General features: G+C 46.8%; 2 long non-coding RNA genes across 4 annotated transcripts in view; both read right to left on the bottom strand.

The window, feature by feature from the left end:
* LOC147272781 (uncharacterized) overlaps positions 1-11,042 on the bottom strand; it is a 156,100-nt gene extending 145,058 nt beyond the window's left edge. For 2 of the 3 annotated variants that reach the window (XR_015115975.1, XR_015115976.1), the window contains exons 1-2: positions 10,277-10,437; positions 10,095-10,178 (exon numbers count right to left, since the gene is read on the bottom strand). This is a non-coding gene — a long non-coding RNA (uncharacterized LOC147272781). Of the gene's footprint in view, positions 1-10,094; positions 10,204-10,276; positions 10,438-10,774 lie in introns of those variants that run through there. The other variant, XR_015115977.1, reaches the window with a different exon arrangement.
* A 14,493-nt stretch (positions 11,043-25,535) lies between these two features.
* Positions 25,536-26,912, bottom strand: part of LOC147272780 (uncharacterized) — a 49,692-nt gene continuing 48,315 nt past the window's right edge. The window contains exon 3 of the long non-coding RNA XR_015115974.1: positions 25,536-25,627. This is a non-coding gene — a long non-coding RNA (uncharacterized LOC147272780). The remainder of the gene's footprint in view (positions 25,628-26,912) is intronic.

The raw sequence follows: 26,912 nt of genomic DNA, 5'->3' as shown, positions 1-26,912 counted from the left end.
CTCTCCGTCTCTTCCTCTAAATTTTTCCTCCCTCCAGAGATAAGCGAGGGGAGGGAGGGGTGACAACAGATGTGCTCCCTCCTTCAGAGAGCTGCTTGTTTGATGGCAACAGTGGAGCGTATCATGTAGCCTGAGGTGCTAACAGTAAATATTACAATACCACAAGATGCTCACTGCAAACACCATTTCTTGCTCTCTGCCAGTCAATTTCTCCCTTCTTACCCCTGCGGTGCTGCCATGTTGATGGAGCCAGGACAGACATTCATGTACAGAAACATATATAGATATAGATATAGATATATATAGATACATAGATATATAAATAAATAATACAGGATATTCTTTCAAACCCACTATGGTCAACTTAAGCCATGATGGAAAAGAAAGTAAATCAACAAGGAGCCATCAGACCATCAGTGAGAAAAAAAATGGCACTTTAAAGGGTTTTCTGCGGAATAATAGGCGAGCCCAGGATTCTTGGGATTGCATTTGGCTTCCTGTGGTGCCGGGGTGTCTTTGGCTCTCTCAGTCATTTCAGACAGAGCAGTGGTGCCGTCCCACCCTGGGCGCCGTACAGATGGGCTCATGTGTGGAGAAATGAGCCGCGAGCAATCATTCGCTGCTCTTTCTTCCCCCCTCTGTCGCTCTCTGTGTTTGTCGACCCCTCTGTGCTTTCTGTTTACCTCTATCTGCCTCCCCTCCCTTCCCTCTCATCTCTGTCCCTTCATCTTCTCTACCTCTCATTATCCCCCCCTCTACCCTTCATGCATCTTTTTCCTCCATCACTTTCTTCACCCACCCACCATCTTTCTTCCTCCCCTCCCTCTCTTTTCCACCCCTCTTCCCCCCGTGGTGACTGTGTCCTGGGGCTGCCGAGTCTCGTCTCTGCAGCAGCAGTAGGGGGACTCGGTGGGAGGCCCGGCGAAACGAGCTCACCAAGACGCATGAGCCCATCTCAGGCTTGTGCTACCGGAAAATCTGCCCGTTCACGCTTGGACGCGCAGGCAGACGCGCTGATGGAGGGCGCGTGATGGGGAGATGTTGCAGAAGGAACATGCACCCTCTACTTTTGTTTGGTGAATGTCTGGTCACAGCGGAGTTTCGGGAACTTGCACTCTTTCATGGTTTCCCCAGTTGATTTGGATTTGATGAACATTAGCACTTGATGAATTAATTCAGGATGATAAAAGTTAGGTTTTCAAGCAGATGATATCAGGGAGAACAGATGTTACAGATGTGGAGCCTGCTTGCATTTTGGGAGGAAGCGCCGCACTTTCACACCACCAGCATCGTTTCTGCGCTGCGCTGCAACTACACAACCAAAACTCTCACTGCTGGGCCTCCTGTGTTCACTCACAACTCCAAAAGTTCCTCATTCATCCTGGATTCGGTTCAGTGGGTCAACACCCAACATTACAGGTAGACTGCGATGCTGTGGCATAAAAAAGGTGAATTTTATTGACTTTTTATTTTGTATTGGACCCATTAAAAGCATCAAAAGGTGCCATCTTTGATATCTGAAAGGTCAAATAACATCTATTTTGCCCTTCTTTCTCGGACAGTCGAGCAGACATGAAAGTATGACTGCTTTTGTGTTTTGGCTCTTTGAAGCTCTTGCAGCCCCGAAAGAGGGAACCACAAGACTTAATCAGGTAGGAAGAGAAGAGCCTCTGTTGAACACAACAAGTTATGTGCAAATTGGCTTTTGCATCCTAAACGGTGCATTCAACTTCCCCTCAGATCTGCACCTTAAATACAGACCATTTCCTTTAAAGTTGTGAGGCTTTTGTCAGGTCTTTTGCCTGGAGTTAAGTCATCGCCTTCATCTCCGGTCACAGCATGTTGTGACAGTGTTTCTTGGTTTCCTTCGTCACACCTCATTCAATACAAGTTCAGCGTCTAAATCAATCCCCTGCAGCAGAGGTGCGGCGAGGCCGCAGCAGAGGGTCAACTGGTTAAAGTTGCACTTGATGAAGCGCCGTCAGCATCCTGCAGCGATGCCGCCTCTATCACATGCATCAAATAGCTTTTTGAGCAATAAACAGAAAGCAGTAAAAGCTCGGAGAGGAACGCACACTGGCTGCGGCTCGTCCAGAGGGCTTCTGCGAAGGAGATTAAATAATGTATTGATTAGGCGATTGGTAATTAGTATGGTCAGCAAATGTGTATGGAAGGCTGATTGTTGGAATGTAATGATGTGATTCCTGCTTTCCCTACAGGTCATTATGGACAAATCAAAGACTCTCCTCCACCTTCGGCATCCGTGCCTGCCGCCTGACGGCTTTGTGTGCTTTTCTGCTGACGCTGTCTGAGAAGACACACACACACACACACACACACACACGAGTATGTATGTACTTGTGAGGACCAGTGCATTCTCTCTTTATAGTCACAAACACATACCAGATGCAATTTCAACCCTAAGGGCGAATGGCACATCATTTTATTGAGGATTGCACTGCAGAAGCCACTGTTATCGTAGAACAATCATGTCCCCTTGACAACCTGCGTTGTTGGACGCTCGAAACCAGGAGACCAGAAAGTCCACTCATGATCAGAAGCCAATCCAACAACAGGAAGATGAAAATCCAGAACCACTCCAAGGGTCAAACACTCAGGATGAGTCAAGGAAAAACCATGAGGAGCACGTGGAAACAGCATCCAGGCACAAGGGAGGATGATAATCCAGCAACTGAGGGCGGACAGACATGCGGCAGGGCGAGGGAGGACGACAAAGGAAAACAGGAAGTGACAAAAATAGACCAACACAGGCGACCCTGCTGTCAGTAAACTCACTTTAGGTTTGGCCTGTGAAAGGTTGGGCCACAGATTCGGGACGTCAAATATGGACACACTTAGAAAACGATGGCTCTGGTTCCCTTCACTCCTACCAACAAGCCATCGGGTCATTAAGATCACATCCACCGCTGCCAAATCCTCTTGGCTTTTGGAGTCTGCAGCTGATGGACGAGGCGAGGGAGAAAAAGAAACCTGAGTAATGAATCATCATCAAGATCATTCATGAGAAAAATAAATAGTTTGCAACAAGTAGAAATTTGATGGCTTGTAATAATAAATGGAAAAAAAAAAAAACAGCCAAAAATGCCCTCGCTTTTTAAAGTCTAACTGTGTCCACCAAGGTAGAAGAGTTCAGTCATTCATTAATCACACCCCTCATCCATGTCACCCTCAGCGCCGCTCCTGCTCCTTCATATCTATTTTCTTCCAGCACCGTCCCGCCTGGTTGTGTAAACGCTACCACAGTACGAGAGGAGGGGCTGATCAAAGCGAGCGAGGTGAAGGTTTGGCTTCCACTTTGTCCTTCCCCTCCAACGCCCACCCCAACCCCCCACCCCCATCTTCCACTATCTGGGAAATTCAATAGACTAACCTTAAGAATTTAATTGATGCTGCCAACAGGATTACAAAAGGGCTGGTCGGCGCAGGCCGGGGACAGCTGATTAGCGGCAGGGGTAATTGTTAATTGATTGATGTATCTCCTTACCTCCCTCTCCCTACGGGTTTTTTAAACAGTGTTTTGTTTGCCACAGCGGCGGGTGCCAATGTAGCCAGACAGGGCATTTCCATACATCTTTTTTTTAAAAATAGTCTCCTGGATATCTTTGTGTGCTAAGACAAAAGGGGGCTACTTGGGCTGGGTTGAAGGTCGCTCATACGTGTGTAAAGGCAAGCCATTGCCATTTCCGGTTGTCAAGCTTAAAGGCAACAAATGTCGCGGAGGGAAAATGATGTTTGAAATCAAGTGCAGTGTTTGATATCAACAAAAACAATCGTGCTTTAGCAGCAGCAGCGATAGCTGGAGAGAGACGTCTGAATGTGTGTGTGAGCTGATCCTCCCTGGGTTCTGAAACAATCTCTCCATTGTGCCCTGTTCTCTGATGACAAGGCTCTGCTTCATTCCAGTCCACCTCAGTGTGAAAACCCGGGGCTGTGGCTATCCCAACAGCGGCTCTGAAAGCTTCCGCCGCAGCTATTTCAGCTTGTCTGCTTGTCCAAGCCAACACCCAACACACTGCCAAACCCCCCATCCCCCCTACAGCCCCCCCTCCGCCCATCCCAGCTCTGGCACAGCACAGAGCTGACCATCAAGCAATTACACGGGAACTTGGCAATCGGCAGGAAATCCAGTCATTAAAAGGGCTTAACACTGGCAGAGGGTCTCCGTTGGTGGCGAGCCGAAGCGCCCGCTGCACCCCGTGTTGAATGGGACCAGTTGGGTGGGGGGGGGCCTTGTACGAGGGTTTCATATACCAAAATGATTTGGCAGGGATTGAGTGGGATTGTGTCATTGTGTATATGCATCTGTGCGCACACACACACGCTGACCAGATGTTCTCATTCACACACCAGGCCTCCACAGCAGGATTCTATATCATGGCTGGAGGGAAAAAACATTCGAAAATGTCAACTTTTCAGCAGCTCAGAGACAACGTCTCGGCTCAATGACAGTTCATCGTCGCTCGATCGGCTTTGAAAGACTCTCGTGCAGAGTTTTTTTTCTCCTGGCCACGCCAAAGCCTGCACCTTTCCTGCCAGGGTTAAAACCAGGCAGGTGAGGCAGCGACAGCAGTGACATGGCAGCGGCAGTCACCCTCATGTCCAAGGTTGCAGGCTATCGACTGCAGCGGACATAAACAGTATTGGATTAGAGGAAGCAGTGGTTGAGATTTCAACACATCGATCGGGCTTCTCGTCAAGGCTCCTGGAGCAAGGCGAGGCCACTTTGGTTCAAAACCAAACAAGCCGGTCTGGTTTGCACAGCGAAATATTGATTAGTTCAGCCAATACGCTGGTGCATATTTATTTTTCATGTTCTTCCCCTAAACGAGCACACATCACACATATAATCAGTTCTTTTAACCAGTAATTTAATTCCTTAATATTTCATTCTTAGTCGTTGACCTCACAGTTTCCTGGGTGTCTCAGGACCTGACAGAGCAAAACATCAAAATCGGAGCCACGGCGTTGATGCCGAACGTTCACCCCCAGATCAGTGAGACGCTGCAGATACGAAGCTGATCAGGATGCACGCGACGCTGCTGAGGATGCAAATGCTCCTTGAATTAAAATTTTTTTGCAGAAGCAGTATTTATATTTATATTCTGACGATGCCGGCTGCCATGCCTGGTGCACGGAACCAGGATGCCTCTGAGATGTTCTGCCGTACCTCCTGAGCTGCACGCCCACTCAGAGGTTTACTACATTAAAACTAAACCCAATCCATCCCCGACGAGAGATCAACATGTGATGACTGGACCGGCTGCTTATTCTACCCTTGAGGAGACAGAGACGCTCAGATGGGACATTTTCTGTCTGGATCGTTTGTGCTGTCGTACCCTCAAATTCTACCTCTTTGAATTTGTCCAACTGCCCAGGTTATTCTGACTTTCCTGTAGTCTCAGCAGGAAAAGTAAGCCGCAACCCCGCGATGGGAAGCCTTTTTTGTTAATGTCGGTATCAAGAGGGAGAAAGTTTGAAAATCACTGTCAATAGCTCATCAGCAAAGGTTACAACCCTCTAAAAAAAAAAAAAAAAAAAAAAAAGCTGTCAATGAGGGCGATGCGGACGTGATCGGCCAACCTCCATCGCTCTCCGCTCGGGCCTTGGAAATTGCACTCCACGCTGAACTGCCATTGAACTCCTCACAATTAGTTTGAGCCAGGCCCACCCCCACCCCCACCCCCTCTTTTCTTTCCAGCAGAGGCTCTGAGCAGAGCAGAGCACTTCTCAGATGAAGGTATCCCTTAGAGATATTTAAACTCCCTACGTGCCGGCGCCGCCTCCAGGAGTGTGGATGGGATGGTTATTAATGCATTATTTACACACGCTTCCTGCTGTCTCCTATTGTGGCTTGGCTTGATTAAAAGGGATATTGCTAAGGAGGCACTTTTTGCACACTGCGATAGGAGAAGTTACTTTGTTGTGAAGGACTTTTCCTTGTTCTTTTTTGAAGTATGGCAAGTTCTGCGGATCTACCCGGAGATACCATCAGAAAGTGCATTAAAAAAGGCCTAGTCCATCTTGGAGGGGATAAGGTGTTGATGCAGGGACCACCGCAGCGATTAGCTCTTTATAGAGTTGTCACAAGTTAACTTATATTCTGTACATTCAGGAAGCAGCGGACGAGAGGAAATTCAACTTGTTTCTAGAACACTGTTCCCGTTTAGTCCGCTGGCATCATCCGGGATGCCGTTTTAATGCCAGACTTACTTGTGTAGCAACTCTGGCTCATCTGAATCAAGTCGAGATTGACTCATTCGGCTCATTTTCTATCCTCCTCCGTCACGACTGTAGCTGTGGAGGTCAGAGGCTCGTGGGCTCACACGTCTCGCAAATGCGGTCCAAGGTTACGCGTGTGAGAGTTTGCATGGTAAGTATCTGAGAGGACACGTGAAAAGAGTCAGTCTGCCACAGTCAGGACTGCACGTCATCTCTCCGACATCTCACTCAAATATTCTCTCAGGTGGCTTGGCTCGATTGGCTCGACGGGAACCAGGACTCGAGTGCTGAAATCACCTTTTCAGGAGTTTGGAGACCCAGCCTCCATTCATCAGGACCAGCGTGACAACTTTACCAAGTTTCCAGCTACTTCTGAATACAGGGAAACCCCTCATGTAAGCTGTAGTGACATTCACCTCTAACCTCAGATTGATGCATCCACCGAAATTATTTTCTACAACGAGTGTTTTCCACAAGGTGGATATGTGCAGATTAAACGTGATAAAATATCATGAAAATGTCAGTGGGATAACAGTGAGGAGAAGGTGTTGGCCTAACTTGCCAAAGCCTGCTCCTGTAATCCGTTCTCCTCATCATTCATTATTCTAACATTTCCAATAGGCCTTTCCCGCTCATCCTTTAATTAGAACACTGTGTTCTAGCGTGATGAGGAAGGATGAAACAGGGCCTCCCTAATAATAATTCCCCAGCTAAATAAATAAAGTCCTCCTTCTATTAGACGGTCATGGAGGACCATGTTTTAGTGGTATTCTAATTGAAATACATGATTCCGACAGCTTGTTTCTGCACTTAGTCGCAATGAACCATATCTGATTCGTCATTAAGTAATTATGAATGCTAATGCAAATAAAGCACCTTTCAAACAGAGCGCTCTCTCTCTGTATCTCTGCTCAGAAGGAAATTAATCATTCGCTCCTTGACGGAGGGGCAGACGGGGAAGGAAGGCAGCCAGCTGCGGGACGGTCACTTCACTCCCTTTCTGTGCAGATATGAAAGAGACGAGAGACATTAATGATGTCTTGGGGATTCCACCGGGGAAAGTGGAGGGACTCAAAAGGAAAATGAGAGCACTACTCTTTTTTTTTTTTTTTTCCTTCTTCCCCTGTTTCTTTAATAAAGCAAGGAAGGAGCGAGAAAGAGGGGAGGGGAAAAGAAAAAAAAAAAAGTCGCTTAGAAGTCTCCCATAAAGCACAAGCCGGAGCATTTTGCAGCAATTACAGACAGATTGGGGATTTAGATATTAGTGCCCGGTGGTCCATTAGCTGGTAATTTGCCTGTCTTTTTTCTCCTCTCTCAGTAGAGGAGTGTTCGTGCTAAGATCTCTGCTACTCTAATCCTGTAAATAATAGCTGCGCGGAGGAGAGGGAGAGGGAGAGGGAGAGAGAGAGAGAGAGAGAGAGAGAGAGAGAGAGATGGTCTCTGGTCGCTGAGTGACACCGGGGAGAGCGGCGCGCACGCCTGAGTGGCGGGATTCAACGTCGGGGAACAAATACTTGCATTTTTACAATAATTTCCCACCCAAAAATTTGTCCATCACCTCCACTACAGTGGAGTATGAACACTTCCGAGAAGTTTTCAGTTATTTTCCACACACACAAGAAGTTTCAGCCCACCTGCTGCTGCTGCTGCTGCTGCTGCTAGACGCTCGGCAGCCTCCTATGTAAGGAAGATTAATGCCTTCAAAATCATACTTGAACAAACTGGCAAGCTCCATTTCTGTCACACGCACGATATTTTCAGCAATCTTCCATATTTGCGCGTATTAATCATGTCACAATTTACATTAAAACCCTACTTTTCAATGCAGGTGAAACCTCAGAGACTGGAACGGCAGAAGGTTCCTTTTTCATCTCAATCTATTTAGACCTGAAGCAACAAATCTTCTCCCCTAAGATGTGACAGCCATCATTTTTGTTGATTATTTAAAACATTGAACAACGGCAGCAAACCGTTCTACACAGAGGCCACTAAAATTACGCTTACTTTGTCTTTGAAATCCTGTCTTTATCCGCGACAGAGGCGGAGAAATGAAGGTTTTCAGGGACAAAGTTACAGACATCCCTCAGGTGTCATTTACAAAGCTTTAAAAAAAAACAAAGGGACCTGTTTTGGGCCGTAAATGACGAATGTTGAGTCCAACTCGATATGAAAAACGATGAAAATGGAGCGCGCAGAGGCGCTGAGATACATGTGCTGTAAACAAACGGTTGGCGTGACGATCTCAGAATGGAAAGATGGAAAATGAAGGAGAAACACAAGACAGCCCTTATTAAGAAACCCCGGAGCCCAAAGCAACAGCGCAGTCATTTACTTGTCCATAAAGCCTGTTATGAAGCACGGCTGCCAGACTATATTGAGAGGGGACACTAGTAGTCCCTGTGGCCGTGCCCGCCCGGGGTTATGCAAGCTCGGGGTGACATTAATCACGATCCCCTCTTCATCGATCCTGGAGATAATGGTTCCGCTTATCACCTCACTGGTTGGTAAACCGGGCAAAAGCCAGAGGCGTTCAGGGACGTTCTCCCGCTCTCCTGTTTATTAAGAGCAGCGCATTTAATCTTCCCTCAAAGATTTGATAGCAAATACATTCATAAAAAAAAAAAAGCCAAGAAGAAGAAATTTAAATTTTGTTTACATAATGGATTTGTCGCATGGTGTGTTTACAACATCAGCAGCCGCATAAAGAGTAGCCATCCATCTTACGTGTCTCCTCCCCCTTTCCCACCTTTAATCTCATCTCTCTTCGCGAGAGGAAGAAGGTGAGCTGAAATCTCCACAGATCAATTAGGACGGGGACCTGCCCTTCAAGAGGGAGGGGACGGAGTGATGGGAGTGGAAGAGGTGGAGGGAGGGAGGGAGGATGGATGGAGGACTAGGAGGGGCGAGAACGGGGAGGAAGATGATGTGACATTTGCATATGGCTGCAGCATCACCCACAGCAGAATATAGACTAGCCAATCTCGCTAATAAGTCAGCAGCTAGTTGGCTAGCTTCCTGCTCTCCCGGCCCTAATAGGCCGTCTCCCCGGGACGAGAGGCATCCACGCTATTAGTATCTGTCAATCTGGCTCAAGGAGTCCAACACTGGGGACCTCGGGATCAGTGGCCCTTTGGGAGGGGGACTTGGCGGCTCTCTTAGGAGCGAAACCCTCTCTTAAAATAGTTAGAACCCTGATCCTGCAGGATCTGAGGGTTCATTTAATTTATCCAAGAAGCACCGAGGATTCAGTGAAAATATGAACAAAGACTCCGGAAAAACTCACCACCGGGTTTTGGCTAAAATGGCTGATTTCATTTGAGTCGTGTCAAAGCCTCTGTTCCTAACTATGCTCAACATGTCCCTGTCTGCAAAACATTTAAAAACAAGGCTGCTGGTGAAAGCAAGTCGAGCGTTTGAAAGACTCGGAAGGAGAATAATGAGGATTAAAGGGAGAGAGAATGACATCTCGAACCTTTGCAATTAAACGTTTCTCTCTCCAGCTCCAAAATAAAAGCACATTTAAAAAAAATTAAGCTGTAATTAAGTTGAGTTAAAAGTCGAAAAACCAACTTGTTCTCGCCAAATGCGACCACCCTGTGTGGCAGTACGGAGCTATGAGAACCAAGCAAGAGCCGCTTTTGGTGGTTCAGAGCAGTTTATCACGAATTCTAATGAGTTGTGTTTAGAGTGAGGAATACCAGTGGCATTTAAACCCGGAAGTTGCTTTTCTTAAATGTTTAGCTCATTTAAAAAAAACAAAACACAAGCAGTTGTTACAATGACACAACAACAAATTGACAAAACAAACCAGGAAAACAGAGAAAAGTTGGCACTAATTAAGTTGAATGACTCACTTGTGAGGCTACGCAGCGGAGCAGGAAGGCTGGTCGACACCGGCGGCTCGTGAGGGGACAGCCGACAACAAGCAGGTTGATCCGCTGCAAAGTCCGTCAAACAAAAAGACTTTTTTTTTTATTAAAAAACAAAAACAAAAACACACTGGGATGAACTGAAGAAAACAGGAAAAGGCTCTTACTGTAGCCGCTTCCTGGTCACCGGAAGGAAGGAAGACGAGGGACATGTAGCTCATTAGTGAGCAGATGCACCTGGGAGGGCCGGCCAATCAAGAGCGTGACAAACACACCAAAGACAGGAAATGAGCGCAACAGCAGCGAGCAGAGCTACAAAATAAAACAGGACGCCAAACATTTTAAAGCTACATCTCACCTGAAAAGTGGGTTTTGCTATTCAAGGACTCATAAGTAGTAAGCATGAGCTCACGGCAATGCCCCCCCCCCCCCCCCCCCCTGTAATTCAAGAATACAGGAAGAGACCGCCATGTTTGTTTAGCTTGAATTGAAGCTAATAGCTCCTGATGCTAACAGCCCCAAAACCATCCAAAATTGTCGGCTAAAGAAAGCAACTGCTAAATAATGAAGATGCGGGTTTGATTTGTTTGAGGAGTTCTGGGGCAGTTTTGCTGTTGTTAGCCATCAGTTGCCATTGGCTTCAAGCTAAAAAGCAATAGCCTTACCTTGCTGGGTCTTTCTGTATTCTGGAGTCAAACGTAAGTATGTTTTCCTAGACTTGGGTGATCTTTGTGCCAAAGTCAAACCAAACATCAAGCCATAGCATTCACCCGTGGCAAAACCATCATTTTTGAAGACGGGGAAGGTGATTTTCTCCCAGGAGTTCCCTTTAGCATCACATTTTGTCACGCTGACCATGCGTCTATATCTTTGACCTTTTACTCTGCTAAAACTTTAAGTAATTCCACAACTTTTCAAATATTCCCTGCACAATTTTTTTTTTTTTTTTGCTTTAATGATGGCGGTCTGTCCTCCTCAGGCAAAGTGTGGATGACACCCGGCAGTTTTCATATATGAATAGAGAGGCATTAAGTTGGCCATAATCATGTCCTGCCTCTAATTTCAGGTAATGACAGTATGAGTATGTGAGTGCATACTGTCTCCATCTTCCCCTCGACCCCCCCCCCCGGTGTCCCTCCCTCATGCATTGGTAATGAGGCGTGGGCTTATTGACTGAGGGTGGAGATATGATTATCTCTCCTCCCTACCTCCATCCCTCCCTCTCTACACTCTCACTCCCCACCCAGGCCATTCATCAGGAGGGGATGAGGCATGTTTGTTGCATGTATATCGATTTGTGCTGATTGTAAGAAAGGAGGCAGACTCATTATGAATCAAAGATGGAGGCAGAGGCCACCGGGGGCCTGCCGGGGTCTCCACAGGCCCCTAAAGTCTCCAGCTTGGATGATCCAGTAGAGCTGTATAGATCTTGCAGAGGGAGCTTTTGCTCCCTTTGTGTCATTGATATAAACTTAAAACTCCGTTTTTTTTCTTTTACATCAAATATGTACTTACTTTAAAATGCGTTTGCTCTGTCTCAAAAAGACTGATGTATGTCCTCGAGCTACCAAATACGGTGCACCAGTTGTATTTGTCTCTCTTCTGCTTCAAGTTGGGGGGTGTAACAAGTTATCATGACAGAATTCTGACATTGGTACTTTCTATTTGGAAGTGTGAGCAGAACATGCGAGGCTGCCGGGGACCTTCACTCCAAAAGGTGGCTCTCGATCTGCACTCGCGTCCTGTTTCACCGCGGAATACTCGACTAAACCGGATTCGGACAACAGTTTTAACTCTGTGGCTCTACTGAGATATCATCACATGCACCTTTAGTCTGGTACAAAACACATTTTTTGGCTCTGAAAATGAGGTTACGCAACTTTTGGCAGGCGCCAACATTTTATTCAGGCGACCGGGCTGCATGCTTGTGTGTCGTCTTTAAAACTTTTTCCACTCGGTTTCTTCTCATTTCAGCTTGGGTTCGGCTGAGGTCTTTGGGCTCCAGGCACCTGGATCTCTGGGGTAGGCCAACAAAAGTCACCAATCGGGTCGTTGAGGAAAAAAGTGACTTCCTGGATTTTTACACACGGTCTAAGGCCTTAATGATCGTCGCTCCACTTGGCATAATGCTGCACCACGTTCCTCTAATATCAATCTGACCTTTGACCTCCAGACTGGGAGCACTTGGAAACTATCAAAGCATCCTCAGCGTCCTCTAAAAGTGCATTTGTTGCTCGTATTGTGGCTATATGAAGAGTCAGGTCACTTCCACTCGGGCTAATGAGTTTGCTGGCAGTGTCGTTGGCTGTCTAATGACATCGTTGACACCGATGCTACATATTGTGTCACAGGCCTCTGGCAATCGCTCAGCAGCTGATGTCCTCACTTTGCCGCCGGGGGCACGCCGCCTGGCACCGTCGGACTGACGGTTTTGGCAGGCGTTGGAGCGACCCGCTGCTACTGTGGCACAGTTTGCAGGACACATCAATTTGTTCCCGGCTATTGTGAGAGGCGATTTCTCTGGCGCTGATCCAGAGCTCGCCATCTCATCTGCATATCTTTGTTATCTGGTGCTGGTTCTGATGGAGAAGGCGAAGATAGACAGACTTGCGCCTCGCCATCTGGGCTCTGTTTCTTCAATGGCCATAAATTAAAACCTGTACGGTGAGGAGAGGGGGAAAAAATAGAATTGTCAAAAGGCAACAATACTTCTAATCTCTTTCTCCCTCTGTGCGTTTTTAAAAAGGGAGGGGGGTGTGTGTGGGGGGGAGGCACTTTAATAATTAGAGGGGTAGAAAGCTCAAACAGATGAAACAATGCCCCCTCCTTTTTTTTCTCCCCCTATCGTCTGTAATGACTGGCGCGCTGATGGAGAGAGCTCTTTGAGGATGACATTCAAATGCTGACATTTGAATTATGTCTGTTTATCAGAGGGAGAATGGCCCGCCCGCTTTTGTTGTGCCTCCTTCTCGCCGGTTGCAGGTACTCAAGCTGGCGGGTTCATTTTAATCACACGCACACACACACACACACACATAGCTACACACATAATGGCTCATAGGAATCCTGAAGGGGCAATTTTAGCAGGTTTTATAAAAGTACGGGAGCGACACTAAAAACTTTAATGTTTTTTTTTTTTTCAAGCATTTACAGCGGAAGAGCCATCAAATTGTAACAACCAACATAAAATCACTCATCGTCACTAATCCCTGACTGTATTGCCAGTTTATCTGCATGGCTTATTTCCTCGTGAGGACAAGCAGGGACGCCCTCTTTTTTTTTTTTTAGTGTGTGGCTAAAATGCTAAACTCCATCACAATTCATGTTAACCTTCAGGAAGAATCATACACTTAGGAGAGATAAAAATTTGCATGGGGAAGATTTATTGTCTATCAGTAAATGGGCTGCAATGCAAAACAAAGGCCACTCCACGCGGTGATGCGGTGGCTCCTCGGAAGCTTGTCAAAGTTGCGATCTAAAATCGGGACGATCCATCACATTGGCACATGAAAAATTATGGAATTCACCCCCGGAGGAAATGCATTCACGGGTGTAGATGGCTGTGGTAGAAGAACCTGCACCCGCCAATTATCAGGCGTCTACTCCCTCCACACATCACATAGCACTAGTAAAATATTTAGCTTTGATTGAAGCTGCTGGCAAAGATGTGGGAGGTAATTATCTACATTTATTCATTAATCATTGCGAGTTTTAATGTTCAGTGCATGTAGAAAGTACCTGTGAGGGCTTCAGTGTTCGGAGTTTGTGGTCAGTGTGCTTCCATTTACATGTGAGCAGGCTTGTGAGTTTGCATGCTTTGACATCTGAACAGATATTTAACCGTCACGCGTGTCTAAACCTCTACTTAACCTCTCTCAGTTAAGATCACCTCAGCGTTCTGACTGAGATGAGCTCACCTGGAGCCGTTCACACATACAGGTGTGGGTTTTCTTGCTGCCAAAGGGACGACAGCTGCAGCCTGTGACGGGACCAGGAGAGAAAGTTCCGGTGTTTTCAGGACGCTACGAGTCTTTTTTGAAGCCAGCGCCTGAGGATCCAAAGGCCTAAAACAACCACGGTCCGAGGCAGAACGACAGGGAAGCGATGGTTGGGAGTCAAAGATGGCCGGCAGCGAAGCATCCAGGGGAGAAAAGTCTTCTTGTAGAACAATTATGGGTCATTTACACTTCTCTGGAAAGTACCGATCATGTGACTGTAAGCCACAGAGCAGTAATCAGATAGTACCTCCCCGCTAAAACTCTGTTTTCTTATGATGTACATTTACTGTCATTCTGATGTACTCTGATGGGGCTTGAACATTTGACGCCATAACTCTTCAGACTTCTCTGTCTGCGGATGCGATTTATTTACTTTGCGAACTCTGGGAAGGTCAAATACTGTCCACGGTTCAGCATATTTGTTTGTGCTTTTGTGTATTTTAAAAATGTTGTAAAAAAACCAACAACTCTTAACAGCATAAAACTATGTAGATATAGAAAAACACATAGATGGTCATAAGATGTCAAAGCGCTGAAAGTCTGCACTCACGCTGAGTGACTCAGTGAAGTTCTCACCAGATAAGTCATGCGAGTTATTAACAGTGCTGAGTATTTGTACTGCAAATACATTGTTGTACAAAACTGTCGCATTTAGCTGGGAAAGCGCACAGATGGGCGAACATGACTGGCCACTTGCATCGGCGTGGAAGCATAAACGCTCCTTCACACGGGAGCGCGTGCGTTTACACACAACATTTAACGGTTTTTGGTGGGGTTTTTTTGGGGGGGGGGTAAGTCTTTGCAAGTGGAAATCACATGAAACAATTAAAAAAAAAAACAAAAGTCCTCCTGTATGTTTGCATACAAATGATGTCTTTGCGTGTGTGTTTTTCATTCGCCGGCGCTGATAGCGCCACCTCATCATTCGCCATGAGAACCTGTATGCAAATCCCTCTCCCCTCCGGTGGATGAGCTGTATGATCGTCGTATTGGCATGTGAAAATAATATAGATTGGGAACGTGGAAGGGAGACCAAGTGGAAAATGAGATGATTGCTAAAGTATGTTCTGCCAGATAAAGTGAAATTGCATTTGTCTAAGTGCTTGCAGGAGCCGGTCCATATAAACGTCTTGATGTTTAAACTGCTGGTGCTGATAGGCGGCGAACAATCAGGATATCTTGCAGGATGTACTTTTAGTTTCTCTCACTGCTGAGCTGATGTGACTGAAAGGTGTTTATTTCCTGTAGCCTTGGCGGTTTATTCCACTTCCTCGGGGTGAGAAGGTCACATCCTCCCTTCTCTCTGGTGGGTAAAGCATTGTTCAAAAATGTTTCCCTGCAGACACAAAGGCCCAGCATGCGTTGAGTGCCGCCTTATGTTCAGACTCTTTCAGGGTGGTGGGGGAGCTTCTCTGGCTGGTGTGAAGTGGAGAGCAGCTAAAAACACAAGCGAGGTATACTGACAGTTCAGCTGCGCAGCAAATCTGGACGCTGGGTGGCTTTGTTTTGGGTTGCATTACTTCTTTATCAATAAAAATAGACGCTTCTTAAATGTTACTGTGTCCCAATGAAACTCTGAATTGAGATTTTTCAGAAATTTCCGGAGGTTATGAGGGTTGAATGGAGCTGTCCGTGGTGCTGGAAGAGTCCATTGGGAGTTTTTTCATGGAAATTAACGTTGATTTTGTTGCCACTTCAATCAGAAACAATTGTTTAAGTTGTTTTCGTTCAATGCGGACGAGTAGTAGCCTAGAATGGTGAGGCGTCTGCTCATTCCAAAGCAAAAATACCGTCGTTTCAATTCTTAATTCATGGAATTGCAAATTCTGTGGTCAGGGGGTTTTCTTTTCTTACAAACAGGTGTAGAAAAGGTGGAAACTGCTGACCTGCAGCAACCTAAAGGTCAATACTGCTGCACCCAGAGCAAATAAACAGATTTTAGTCAGGAGAGTGAATCAGCTGAAGCGGGACATTGAGAAGATGAAAATATTTACTGTTCTCTTGGACATGGACTGAAATGATCGGACTTTTTTGTGTACTGAATAGACACCGGAACAGGATGGCTGGATATTTTGACACAGGAGAAATACTAAATTAAAGGAAGACCAGGGTCCAGGAGTGTTGGATGATGGCTCCTGCCTCGACTCTTCAAGGAAACCTCCTTCTGGAGGAGGCAACAGGCCTTGTTTGGCACAGGGGCTGAAAAAACCAGCACGTTCCTCTCACAGGAATGTGTTCAATGTGGAATTCTGCTAACTCAACACTCCTCTGCATGTAAATAAGCTGCATTAGGTGGGGAAAAACATTGTTAGGTAAACTTAAGGAATCACAGCGCTGTGATCCGTTCTCATGAGGTGACATCGCGCAGCTCAGGAGCGTCAGTGACCGCTAGAATCAAAGATTGGATGCGGCGCCGTGACTGGCAGCAGCTTTGTCATCCAACACACGAGGTCGTGAGTGTCAATCCCAAACAAACAAGCTCTTCTCTTACAGGTTAGGGTCGAGCTCAGCGAAGGTCAAGGCCCCTGTACAACACCGGGCCTGTTGAAAACACACAACAGCCCCTTTGTTCTGGGAATTCCTGCATGAGTGAACACGCTTCGGGTTGAGACTGCTGTTTTCATTTAGTCGTTGCTCCTGGGGCAGTTTCTTTCCCCGTCATACTCCTCCCTAGATTTCATCGCCCATACACCGGGAGATGATTTTGTGAATGAAACCATGCATATCCTCTCAGCCTTTATGATGTTAATGACTTGCAGTGCAGGAACAATGGAGGCAGAATGCTGGGATTCAAGGGGTTACGGTGGTGGGAAATAGAGGAGGTGCATGAGACTGTGTGTTTGCCTCTGTCACCGATGGGTGAAAAACAGTTTATCTGCAAAAAATGTCAGCTGGGAAAAGCAGCTTAGCCTTTAGCTTGCAGGCAAAATAATTCTGACATATTAACCACAGGAAAGAAGAAACGGAAGGGAAGAAAGGGTGTTTCTGAAGCGCCTCGCAGTTGAACAAACCGGCCAAAGCATTTGACAGTTACACATATTTGTTCTTAATTTTAAGCTTGGAAATAAAACAAACGTGGGGCAGCACTTCTAACGGCACATGTGAGTAAAATATCCAGCACCACAATTCCTTCACGAACCCGACTGGAACTTCTTCCACCTCGTTAAAAACTCCAAATAACATCAAACTTGCCGCGACGTTTTGTAGCTAACCCTGACATTTTGTTTCATTTCTCAGGAAATATTAAATGTCTTTGCTCATTCTTTATGCCTAATGTGCTTAAGAGGTCAGAGGTCAGCTTCATGTTTGCTTGTCTGTCGCCTAAAGGTCCCGAGTCTGTGTTAAAGCTTCTCCGCTGTGTTAATGTCTCAAATTGCACCGTCGAAGATCTGTCAACACGTCTGGCAGTGATCCCTTTGCCATGGTAACGACAAATGAGGAAAAATTCTATTAGAGCGAGTGAGAAAGACAGAGAGAGAGAGAGAGAGAGAGCGAGCTGGCAGAACGTCAAGAATGCCAAGCGTCCCCCTGCACCCTGAAAAAAGGGCTGTGACAATTAGGATGAAAAATAAGTCTGCTGCCGGATGTTGTTGTCTGCTGTTTGCAATTCTTTAGGTGCCCTCTCTGAGAGTACTCACCAGTCAGTCCGCCTTAAAACTCTTTCATCATGTACTTCTACTGCACAGGAATCAGGATAATACTCTGAATGTCTGCCGCTTTTGTACTGCAAAAAAAAACCCAAAAACTTACATACAGGGCTGCAAAATCAACCTGACGCAAGGAGCCGTAACAGAAGTCCAGCAGTAAACACGCATGTAGAAATGGAAAAGAAATAGAACCTTAAAGAACAGAACTTTGATGGAACTGAAAATATTTGGAATCAACGATCGCTGTTCAGTTTAAGACATCAACATGGGAGGAAAATGCTGCACAGCCGCATGTCACGAAGTCAGAATACTGCTTTTTCTTCATTTTGGACTGTTCATTGGATGAAATCAGAACCTCCCGCCATCTATGAGACAAAAAAGTGTACATTCTAAATAAATATGCGGTTTGTGAGCAGAACCTGTAACTTTTTTTCCCCCATTTCTGTGGTTATTTGTAGCCGAGACATGTGACTTAATCAAAGCGTGACAAAAAATGTCTTGATAATCACACGCGCACACACTTTAATGTCTATCTTGTGGCCACAAATGAATCAAATTGTGGTCATGTGATCTTTTTCTCTCCATGGACTCTCCAGGTCTCTGTACTATGTGGAACTGCAGTATTTAAAGGAAAGTACATGAGTAAATCTGTGTTTTTTCTCCAGTAGGAACCAACTGTAACATCTGGCATTGCTCCCGCTGCCAGACGTCTTTCCCAGTGACATCGAGAGCAGCTTGAAATTGAGGGGCCGCCACCGCCGCCGCTGCTGCTGCGGTTTAATCGTTTTGTGATTGTTTGTGCATGTTACAGCTTCTAGGCACACAGACCACACCAGCAGACCAACGTGGACCCACACACACACACACACACACGCTAGCTCGCAGGTGTGTGAACAGATTAGACTGACTTCATTGAGCTTGACACTCCAGCCAATCAAGCAGCTGCACATCCAACACACGGCCATTATTTTATTCTTGTACTATCAATAATAAATGTATTGCTGGTATAGTCTATGCTAGCTGCATGCGTGTGTGTGTGTGTGTGTGTGTGTGTTGGTATCAGTGCACTGGAGGAGTCTGGCCTTGCTAATCCCTCACAGTAGGTCAACCACTCAAGGAGCTGCAGCCATTATCAGCTTTACCTCCATTTTATTAAATCAGCCGCCACATTCCGTGTTAATAGGCTAATTTGCGCCGACACAGAGCAAAGGATACGATCAATGATTTGGTTTTATAAGGAGGCTTAATCGGGTAACAACTTTGTTCCAGTCGCTAATTAGAAGCAGGAGTCAAGCTGGAGAAGGAGGGCAGAACTTTTGTAGCCCCAGTGCACCGTGGGAATGGGGGTCAGAGGTCAATTTTAAAATTAGTTAAGCTTGACAGGCTGCCACTGACCTGCACAGGTGCTCCCATTTCCCCTGCTGCTCTGCACTTCCTCCCCCCGACCCTGCCACCCAGGGGTCACAGACTCCAGGCCCTAGTCTCCCCCTCCTGTATCCACCTCCTCCATCCTGCTCCACAGGACCAGTCTGGATCCATTAGCAGAACCAGGACAAACCCCAGGCCTGCTGAGAAGACCGAGGACCACCATCAGGCTAATGCAAAGCTGACGGAGAAGAGCAAAGGCGGGCTGAGTGTTGCACACCTCAGACTCAAGGTAGGCAGTGAACTGTGATGCTGCTCCGCACGCAACGGAGACACCAGCTCCAGTTGAAGAGTTAAATCCGTTTGTGGACACATAAACACAAACTTCCTCCCCTCGGCCTGCCGTCTGTACTCCCAGTATGGTTTTTGGAGGGGGGGGCTGGTTGTTATTGGCACATCCGACCGAGAAAAAGAGGCTATGCCGTTGTTTCTGAGCCCCGCTGCGGTGTGGCCTCCTGCTGCTTGGCCTGCCATGTGTAATTAAACATTTGGCCTCCACAATTACTCAGCAGTGTACACATGCCAGTGTCGGGCCTTGTGAAATATGCATTTCAAAGAGCAGCAATTCCCTTAAAAGTGCAGCAGCGAGGAGTGGAAACTTTAGGGTGGGGCAGGAGGGAGTGAAGGGGAGGAAAGAGGAGATGGATGGATGGATTAGAACATAAATTAACGTTGAAGTACAGTAGAACTTGAAAGAGTGACTCTTTAAAAGGTAAACTAATCCTCCAGTGCCTTTTTGCATCATACGCTTCTATTAATTAGCCTCTCCACGTCTCGCCACTGTGAACTGGATTATGCAAAAACTACAAGGCTGATTTTAACAGAGTTCAGGCCAGACATGAGGCGCCATCTGAGGAAGAGGACACCGAATTTGGGGGCTGATCTGTTGATTAATAGCATGGGTGGAGGTCAGACACCTCCTGGTCCTCGTGCAGGTAAAGCAAAATCCGATTTTCTTGAGAGTTCGTGGAAAGTGGCTCACAGCCCAAGAGAGAAGTTGTTTGATATCAGTATTGAATGGCGATGGTTGGGATATGGTGTCCCACCTCTAATTAGACCCCACTCCTGCAGCTGATGTCGACGGAGCCACATGGCTCACAGGAGGCCGTGAAGCGGTGAAACATCTCAACATCAAAACCATCTTGGTGCCGCCACCAGCCGGCTGTTCACCTCGCTGACAGTAATGAAATTCACACACACTCAGACCTCCTCAGTATTTATGCAAGCACATACATTAACATTTAACATGGTGTGTCTGCGGGTGAAAAGGTTCTCAACTGCAGCCCTCCATTAAAGGAAGTAAATAACTAACAAGCAGGTGAACACGCCGAACAGAAGCTGACTAGTAATGACCGTTCCAACTAGTTGACATATAGAGAATTTAGCGTTCAAGTTTACTGGAACGTATCTTGAATATGACCTTCGGAGGCCTTGAAGGTTCTGTCACACGCCCTTCAACTTTGTGTAACCTAGTCGGAGTTTCCTGGAGACACTAAAGCTCCTTGTGAAATGCCAAACTGGCAGTAAGAGCACCCAGACAAATACGACACCCGCCGCAAACGCCGTATCATGACTTGAGTAGCGGCATCCAGCTGTCACTCAGCCTGCTGCACTATCCTCCCTTCCTTCCTCTGCCGTTTGCCAAGACATGTGAATCTGCCACTTGTCTCTCATTGATAAGCCTCGACAAAAGTCAATGCAATAATGCAATAAGCTGAGGCAAACAGAGCACGCTCAGAGAGGCTGATTTTAGAGAATGTGTGTGCCTGTGTGTGTGTGTGTGTGTGTGTGTGTGTGTGTGTGTGTGCGTGCACCTCTCTGGGCTGCAGAGACTAAGCTCTCCATCTCTGTAGAAGGAAAAAAAAAGCAGCACACAAACACTCATCCTCTAGAGAGTCCCCCGTGAACAATGTGGAATTTAAAAGAAGAAACCTCTCTGCCAGCCTCTTGTCAGGGCTGAAAGCTACCAACACGCAGCGGAGACGTTGGCAGCACCACCTGCCTGTGAGGCCCCAGTATCCCCTCCTCAGCCTCTTGTGCGCCATAGAGGTGCCTGTGTCCATGTCCCTCTATTGTGGCGTGGACTAGAGGGGGTATTGTGAACCTTGTCAACGGCGCTGCCATCTCCGTGCCAGCTGGCCGAGTGTGAGTGGCGAAGGGGGCGAGGGGGGAGCAAACAATGCACAGATCTGTGCACAATGGGCAGCCGTGGAAAGGCGGCATTGTTCCGCTATGATGGGCCATGCCAGCCTGCTGACGAATCATTATGGATCAAACTTTACCCAGAAGCACTGGATTATATTTGAGATCAAGAGCAAGGTGCACCTTTCATCGACCTGGTTTCCATTTTCTTGTCTTGAACCGCCACATGTGAATGTGCGCACGCACACACACACACACACACGAACACACACACAGATATCCCCAAAAGCCCCGCAGCCGAAAGCAGCCCTCCATTGGCCTCTATTGAAATCAAAGAGGGAGAGAAGGGGAGGAGCGGCTTCAAGGGAACGTCTGGTATCCATCTGAGATTGAGAAATCCAACCATCGTGGTTGGATCCAATTGAATGAGGCAGGCCTGGGTAACACGCTCCGACACGGCCTTTCTCTTTCTATAACACCCCAGCCATGTGGTCCCAGGGCCCTGCCAGGAAAGCATGTCACAGCTCATCACAGTTGTAAATGAATATTCATGCAGTGGAGGGAGCCAGTGTGCTAACGTGTGTTTTTTTGGTGTGTGTACTGTAAGTTTACTGTCCTTTAAAAAGTGATTCGCCATCCAGGATGCAGCCACAGGCCTCTGCTTCCGACATGGCCGTCACTTGTAACAAGCGGCGTGGCTCCCACTGACTTGCTGGCCAAACACAGTACGAGTCAGTGTTGGCTGAGGTCTCGCACACTGTCTGAATGCAAACACACACATACACAAGTGAGTGTGAGTGCACGAGCTGCCAAAGCTCCACAGATGTCCTGGCTGTTGCCGCATGTGAGTCAGCGCGGGCCGGGCTCTTTGATGGGAAGGTCTGGTGTGAGGTTTGGGTGCGAGGATTGAAATGCAAGGCAGGTGCACTGTCACATTAGGCCTCCAGGACATTTTGATGCCCAGATTGGCCCCTGACCCATTCCACAGAAGCAGGCGCGCCGTTCTTAGTCCGAAAACTTTGAGAAGCTGCAGCAGATCAAACTTCTGAAATCGCTCTCGCTGAAGTCAACTTGTGATCTCAAACTCGGATCGCTAGTTGTTCCCACAGTGACTAGATTAGCATTGTGGGTAGCATCAAAAGCGCCAGCATCAAGTGACATTTGTAACAGGAGAACGTCCTAGGATCATAAATGTACATTCCGAAAGTGCAAGTTCACACTGAATTTAGTGAAAAATGAGTTTCTTAACAAAGTCTGACTGCAAAAAAGTAGAGGAGAACTTCTCTTCCTGCCCACTTAGTGTCACTTTCAGACATTCGGAGGAAAGAAATGCGTCCCACTCGAGCTTGTCCTCCATTATGCCGTGTTATTACCCTCAGCTCTACCTGCTTTGTAACAGGCAATCATTACAGACAACATGAGGGCGATGACAATGAGGTAATTGCCTGTGCCATTAATTTTTTGGACAATTGATTTCTAGCATAAAGCATGCATGAGCCTCATATGGAGATGAACTCTTCAACAATGCAAAACATGAATTTGCAGCTTTCTCACTTTTCTTTCTTAGTTCCGGTTATTTCAGTAACAAAGCTGATGTTAAAAGGTTTTTGTTTAAGCCCCAAAGGTGCTGTCAGGTAACGCACAGACTAAGCTTGATTGACGTCTCCCACCTTAACATGGGGGAAATTCAGCACGACCTGCTTCCCTTCCATTTGTCTAGAAGAGGATTTGTGTCCTCCCAACAAACTGGAGCATTCACAACTGTAGGCTGGTTGGAGCAGCCTGTCCTCGCCAGAAGATGGAGCAGATACTTATGAAACGTGAAAGTGACTGATGCCATCTAGTGGCCAAAGTAATCATGAGTAGACGTCAATAAGAGGGAAGAGAACCATATATGGAGGTGGAGGAAGCAACTTTAAATGAAAATAAATATGACATATGCAGGAAGAGCAGGTGACGCTAACCGCCATCACATCCTCCCTCAGGCTGTCATACACACGCTCTTCAATTAAACCCAACCATCCATTAGCCACAACCATTAGCCACTCCTAGCAAACACACACCCAGACAACTCACCAAAGAGAGATAGACAGGTGCGTCAATAACCTGCACATTATTCAGTCTGCAGGAGGACTCAGAGCACTCGCAGTCCATGTTGGTCTTAAAATGTTAAAATATGCTCTCAAACTGACTTGAAGCAGATTTTTATGTAGTTTGAGTCTCATTTACAGTCTGATAGTAAAGCAGCAGTAAAATCAAACAGCTTCGAACAAGCAGAAAAGCAACACTCCATCAAATACAATTCCTCGTATCATCATTGTAATGAGATTTAATGGTTCTCCAGCCAGGTAGCCTGGAGCACACTGACATGCTCTCATAAAGGTTTATTTGACAGCTGAAATGCATTATGCAGTTTAGACAGAGCGCTACATTCATGCCTTGTCATCTCAAACAATGTCAAGATAAATCATCTGATTCCAGAAAAACTGCAAAACTCACGTACATAGACGCCCATTGATTCGAGAAGAACTCGGAAAAAAATAACACTACCTGACGTGCCCACAGCCGACTGGCAGAGCGGGAGGACTCAGACGCAGCCTGGAGTACAGGTGTCACCGTGATTAATTGCACCAGCGAGGAGAATTAGCAGTCTGCTAATCAGGTCGTCCAAACAAGGAGGGAAAGTTACATTTTAAAGTGTTAGTTTTTCTTCTCGTCGTGGAACAGCAGAGGGAAGTTTGTAAATGGCTCATAAGTCCATCCCCGAGGTCCAAATTACCCTGAAGGAAGCCCTCTGTTTTCAGAGTGCCAGCTCAGATTCTTCAGAAGAGGCAAACAGCCGCACAGTCGGTCGGGCTGGTGCTAAATTAGCAGCTCAACCATGTGTGGAATACATCTTTGCCATTCGTGAGGGGAACAGAAAATCCTGGTGAAAATTAGAAAATGTCTCACCCTTAATAAAAGAAAAATAAACCTCCTGCTGCGGCCACACATACAACAGGAAATGTGGATCAAATCCAATCAGGTGCGTCCATTAATTTCCAGCTCTTTTTTTCGTCTTGCACTTCATTTATGAAAACAAGTTCCTAATAATGCTTTTTGACAAGAGGGTGATGAATGATAGAAAAACAAGCAGCGGCCCCCAGATGGGATCACTAGCCTGGGTGTTTGCACCGATGTGAGAACATCTGGAAGAACCTGAAGAGGGTGCCAGAGCCGGTCCTGCAGACGTGCAGGGTCAGTGAAAATGGCCTTCGCTGAATATTTAAATCCTCACAAACCACAAAGAAAACGTGAAACCAACACGGCAACTGCGATTAATTTTGAAACTTATGATAATCCTTTTCTTTAAGAGTGCAATAAAAGCACACATTTATAATCACCTCCTCAACAGAAATCCTGGCTATGAATCTTAACCCTCCGCTAAAGACCGAGTAAGAAAATCAGCAGCTTCTGGCCGACGTCCCTCAAAGATGCAACAGACAAAGAGAAGCTGGCCGGCTTTTAATATTTTAAACTATATTGATCGAAATGTTTCAAAAATGAATCTCAAGCCCTCAATCAAGCATCTTCAAAGAAACTGATCATGTGAAATATTGATGCTGTACCAGGTAAGCGCAGGGATGCTGCCGCTGTCAGAGGCGGAGACCAAGATGAACCACAGTCAGACCGACGGGACACCTGTGGACGAGCCGGAGGGACATCAGGTGACCACGGGAACAACTGAGGAGGGAACACACACAAAGGTGGGAAGAAAGAACGAAAACAAGGGAGAGATTTTGTCAATAAAATAGGAGGCGATGAGAAACACTGACTCGAAGGGGGAAAAGGGAGCAACATGCAACAATACAAATCTAGAGATGCGAGGTTTTGATGGATGGTCTCCAGGAGTGCGAGCACTTAAAGTCATCACTGAACAACTTGCAGACATGTTGGTGTAAACAGGAGCAGTGACGCAAAGATATTAAATCTGGGACGGACCTGGCCGCTCTCAGGAACTACGACAAGGACTTTGGAGGTTGTATTCTCGCTCTGTCCACGAAACTGAAGCTTGAGGAGAAGGCAGGTGGAGGAATGTGGCATGGGTGTCCTAACCTGGACTCCAGCTGGCTCTCGGGGTCAGAGACACGCTAAAGTGCAGGTCCCAGACCTTTGTAGCAGTAGCCTACTAACCTGGTGCGAGCTGGGATTTTAAGAACAAACCTGTCAGCAGCGTTCTTTGCCCCTTCAGTGAATAAACACTCCCGTTCTGATAGAACCGATGATTTAGCAGCACAGGTGCTCGTCTTTCTCACACCGATCACATCTGGGGAGGAACGTTCAGTGTTTTGTACATCAGAGTTCTGTTGATACAGGCAATAAATCATCAAATGCTGCTGGATTGTCAGGCTGGAGGAGTTTCCCATCCTCCACTAGAATGTGTCACACCCTTCAAACAATCAGCATGAATGAATCCCTTTACTGTGACTCTCCTCATCCTGCTGACGTGCCTCTCCACTTCTCTCTTTTCATTCAGCGCGGTTTCATCCCCCTCTAGCCACCAGACCCTCCACTGACGAGGAGTCTTTCACAGACGGAAGGAAGAGAGAGAGGGAGCTCGGACATGAAACCTCTTCCCAACCGTCTTGCCCACCCGGACCAAAGCCTCTCCACTCACAAGCCCTCCAGCGAGCATTTTCTAACGCTGTGAATTTTTGTGCAGGTAAAGATTAGCAAAGAGCCCTCAGCAACAAAGCATTCAATCACATTCAAGTACGGCCCTGTATCAAATGCGCCCTCCACCTACTTTAGGAGTGAAGGTCTTTCTTCTCGTCTCCCTTTCTACTCTCTTTTTCTTCTCCCCTCTCCTGGCTTGGTCAGACTGCATTAGCTTTGAAACAAGCACCACCACCTCCCCCCTCCCCACCCATCCATCCCCACCACCATCATCACCCCTTCTTGTCAATCTGAGGAGTCCAGGAAATGAACGCTCTTTGTGGGATTAATTAATAGCGGGAGCTGGTCAGCGCGCTAGCCGAGCTGTAATTGCGACTCAGCAGAGGGAGGAGGGGGGGGGGAGGGGTGGGGGCTGGGGGGGGGAAAGTTTGGGTTGCAGTTTTTTTTCTCTTTTTTCCCTTTTTTTGGAGGGGGGGGGGTGAGGCGGGGGTATTCCTGAGCGCTTTGAACTAAAGGGCTCTGCTGCAGTGGATTAAAGTGAGAAGAGGGAGATAGAGGCAGGAGGAGGGGGGCTTTGAAGTCTGCTGAGAGGTCTAGAGGAAGAAGAAGAGAAGAAGAAGAAGAAGAGAAGAAGAAGAAGAAGAAGAAGTGAAGTTGGGTGGTAGAAATTCTGTCTGGCAACATCAAACGGCGTTATCGCCCACTTTCACCTGTTGACACTCAAGGGTGAAGACACTAGATCCAGCCGTGTGAGGCTCCGCGTTTGACTAAATATCTCCTCTGAGGACTCGGAGATGCAGATTCGTTTTGTTTGCACGGTTCACGCGGGTTGATTTAAGCGCTCATCTGAAAGTTATTTGGTTTATTTCCAAGAAGAGAAACGCTTTTTCACCTGAACTCGAGGGTCAGGCTGGTGCGTATGCGAGCATTCGTAC

Source organism: Aulostomus chinensis, chromosome 1 (assembly GCF_037954235.1).
Source record: "Aulostomus chinensis isolate RoL2024-O1b breed Wild chromosome 1, RoL_Achi_v1.0, whole genome shotgun sequence".
Taxonomy (NCBI): Eukaryota; Metazoa; Chordata; class Actinopteri; order Syngnathiformes; family Aulostomidae; genus Aulostomus; species Aulostomus chinensis.
This window is presented reverse-complemented; position numbering and strand designations above follow the sequence as displayed.